We start from the raw sequence: 4,435 nt of genomic DNA on the forward strand, positions 1-4,435 counted from the left end.
TAAATTTTGTTGATTTATTTAACATCTGAATTGTCACAAATTTACTGATCGTTATCATCTGCTATGATTGGCGGTTGCAGATTCACCAATACACAACACATGGTAATAATGTCATCACAATATGGTAGCATATTTAGACTAAATTTATTTAAAATGTGAAATGTTCGAAGACGTTGCATTATACGCTCTATGTGAATACGTATACTAGCCACTTTATAAGTTTCTTCTACTTCCTCTTCTGAGAAGGTTCCATTTTGCAAAAAAGGAGGCATAACTAATAACACATTTTTTCCTTCTTTGTCTAATTTGCTTTTAACTTGAGGAAATCCTTTATCTGCAAGAATCTCATCATTTTCTTCAAGTAAATTTAATATTCCGGATGATATTGTTATTTGTGAATCTGTTGTACGTCCACCAAAACATTTTGATCTAAAAGAAATTAACCCTGATGGAGTACAACCAACTAAAATTTTTATTCTGTACCCTTTTTTATACTGAGAATAAAAGAGCACCCGATGTTCAATAGAAAAAGGTGTTTCAACCAGAAACTCTGTGCAGTCAATAATAACTCTACATTTAGGGTAATTTTCTTTGAAACACTGGGGCATAGTTTCATCAACGATGTGTCGACTAGGCCATGTAATAAAATTTTGACAAGCACTGCTCAAATGCTGGAGCACAGAATAGAATATTCTTGTTACTGTTGTTCTATTTACATTAAATAGCACACTTAAGGCTGAAAAATTTAATCCACATTTCATTTTAAAGAGAAATATGAGTAATCTATTTTCTTCATTAATTTTTCTTTTATTGTCATATCGATCATTCATAACAAAAATTTTTAATAATAAGAAAAATTGTTTAATGTCACTCCTGCTAGATCAAGTATTTCTCTATTAGTTTTTATACTTTTTAGACCATAAAAACTATTTTCACATTTTAACAAACCAGGTGTTCCAACATTCTTATCTGCATACGAAACGTGATTTCCACAACTTTTTTCGATCTTGTTTTTTCTATTGTATATTATTTTTGGTTCTTCCGGGCAGCATGTTTGTGTTTCTGCAGGATACTTTGTACTGTCACTATAAATATATCGATTACATATGAATACGTGCATGCTTGATCTTTCAGAATCTAATTTCTCACACATAATTTGTACTTGACATCCGTGATCATTTATCAGAGATCCAATACGATCATTTTCATTTTCTTCTAAAAAATTTTGCTCTACTGCAAGATTACAATCTTCTTCCATTTGAAGTTCTTCATTTTTCTTTTTTTTAATTAAATCTTTTTTTACCAACTCTTTAGATCTTTTTAAAAAACGTTGATATCGTTCATCAGCAGTATTTTCGGAAATATTTTTCTTTTTATAAATGATTGGAAAAATCGTGGGATTATAGCTAGGACTACGAGAGTCCTCTGATTTCATGTTTCCAATGAAATGGTCACTGCAAATGCGTGATCTATTATGTGGATACCAATCTGATCCATCGGGTCTAGGCAAAGAAAATTGTGAAAATAAATAAATAAACTCTATTAGATTTTTTGGCAATTTTTGAGTCTTGATTTATTAGTAAATTATATTTACCTCAATTTTTTTACAGCTCTTAACCATGTTTCACGTCTTTGTACTTTATGTGGATAGTGTACATTAGATGTTGGAAAACAGTAAAATAATTTATCTGAATTATCAATAGAATTATTTTTGCAATTTACTACACAACAACAATTTTGCTTTTCTTTTTAATTGTTTATTTTCTATTTTTCCAATTTATTAAAAAGTTGCGAGTATTTTCACTGTTTCAGTCCAACTTTACAAACCGACCGCTATGAGCGCCTAAGTCATTTCGCGAATCCCCTCTACGTTCATACACAAAGCAAATATATAACAGAGCTCCCACCCGGAGGAGCGCTCTTGTTTTTTAGAAAGGCTCTCAGTTTTTTCGGTTTCGGTCGCTCGCGTTGCTCTGTCGCGCCGAAACTTTGTTCGTTCGCCGCGAACTTGCGATTATGAGAATAACCGTTGTAACTCCTTTTTTTGTTTTTTTTTGTAATTGTCGAAATAAAGTCTGTTCGTTTAATCGTCTCTCAATCTGTCGATCCAACCGTCCGCTTTCGCTTCCATCGCGACGCAACAACATCAATAAAATAATTATTTATAGTAAGATAATACTTCTTCGGTAATGACATAAAATACTGAATATTTTAATATTAAATATAACCAAATTTTCAATAGTATTATATTGTAATATCTATTTGATAATCTTGAATATAAAAACGTTAACACAAACAAAATAATTATTTATAGTACGATAATACTTCTTTGGTAAGGACATAAAATACTGAATATCTAAACATAAAAAAAAAATTATTTCAATAATAATTAATAACGATAATTAAACAATATTTATTTGTTATTGCTATTGCCCTTTAAAAAGAACAATTTTCTTGTAATGGTTCCTTATTGATTCTTTGGCGGATATTTGTTTACTATTATAGGCCGCAATCTCAGATTGATGTACTTTAATGTAACTTGTTTTATTAATGATAATTTATGATTTTCGAAGAGTTTTGATGTATGTTTATCGTTAAAATTCTGAAATATTTTCTGATTCTCAGAGATAATGCTAAAAACTTCATTAAAAATCTTATTTTTCGACTCAGAATTTAGAATCTTATTGACTTGTATAAATCGTCAAATAACTTTTTCTGTTTCTTCACAAATTAAAATAATATTTTGACTTGGATAAGTAAAATCAGGACGATTTTTAAAATGCAGAAAAGAATAAAGTATATTTTCTTTCTCCACAATAAGCTCAGGTAAACATTGCACACATTTTAACTTTTTATGTACCGCCTTGACAACAAAAATATACACTAATATACACACTAATATACACAACTACATTTTGAGTGAACTCTGATAAATTATAATTATGAACATAATCATGATTAGTCAAAGCATCATTTACAGAAATATTAGATAATATTGCAAAATCAGTCTCTGTTATTGCTTGAGACTTTTGTTTTTTCGTTACTGAAGAACAATTTAATATATTTATTTCTTGGAGGGGTACACAATTTCCTAATCCATTGTCTTTAATTTCACAATAAACTAGCAATTTTTTATAAGCTGCAATAAATTGTTTTGCAGTAGGGTTATCATTGTTTCCACATTGTGATCGAATTTTACCAAAGTAAAGCTCGATATGATCTTGCCCTAATTTATATATTGGAATGAATTTTACCATTGGGTTGTCAATATCTATATATTTATCATATATGTTAATTGTACTATTTAAAGCTATAATCAGTCCAAGAAAACCTGTTTTTCGTTCAGAAATTACAGGTGTACCATTGCATAACTTTATATTATTAATATAATTTACGAATTTTATATAAAATTCCTTAATTTGTACTATATTTTGATTGCACATTGCTTGTTTATAGCCTTTAGCTTCAATGTCTCGTGAGTTTAAAATATCGAAAACATCATTCATTATTAAAATAAATGTAACTGTTACATTACAACCTGCAAAGTCTTCTAACTTCAATTCATTTTTACAAAATAATAGTGCATCTGCTATAGATTTACTGAACAATTGTGTGGCTAATTTGGTTTTCATCTTTTGCTTAGAGAAAAGGATATGACTTTTTTAATTTATTTACTAAATGCAATCCATTTTCTTGCAGCTCGTTCAATTTGACAATATATTAAAAATTAATTTCATTATTATTTTCATCCAATAAAACTTCCTTGTCTCCTAATGAATTTTTTTTGTATGCAGCATTTTTTTGAAGAATATCATAATTGGGAACATTTTGTTATATAGGAATTATATAAGTATTAATATAGTAAGATCAACTAGTTTTAAATATTTCTGATAAGTATATTATTGCTAATATTAAAAATAAATATTTAAAATAAATATTTATAATAAATGTGCTTATACATTATAGGAAACGTCGAAATATATGGCGTGATAGCTCATCTTGATAACATGGAAATATCAAAATTGATGCAAATGCAAATGCTATCACATGGAATAACTATCTCTTATTCGTAACAATTATAATTTGTTATCATAAACTGTTATACAGAAAATTATAAATACATTTAGAATGAAAAATAAAATTCCCCATTATTTTATGGTAATTCTATGCAATATATGTATTTTTTTATATAAAAAAGGTACAAAGAGTTAAATTTTTTAAAATTATTTTAGATATTAAAACATTATTTTATAGATATTATATTTAGAAAATTATATTTAAAATAAAAATATTTTAAGTATATGTCTCAAAAATTATTCAAGATAAAAATGTTAATTTAAATATTAATATCCTAAAAGCTATTCAAATTCAAGAGAGAGGACAACATTTTAAATAACTTATGTATTAAAAAATGAGAATGTATTAGGTCTATTGG

The 4,435-nt window shown here is 27.4% G+C and overlaps 1 pseudogene; it reads right to left on the reverse strand.

The window, feature by feature from the left end:
- Positions 1 to 41: 41 nt before the first annotated feature.
- On the reverse strand, positions 42 to 3,632 carry LOC105449793 (annotated as a pseudogene).
- Between the last annotated feature and the right edge of the window lie 803 nt (positions 3,633 to 4,435).

Source organism: Wasmannia auropunctata, unplaced genomic scaffold (assembly GCF_000956235.1).
Source record: "Wasmannia auropunctata unplaced genomic scaffold, wasmannia.A_1.0 LD336074.1, whole genome shotgun sequence".
NCBI classification, from domain to species: Eukaryota; Metazoa; Arthropoda; class Insecta; order Hymenoptera; family Formicidae; genus Wasmannia; species Wasmannia auropunctata.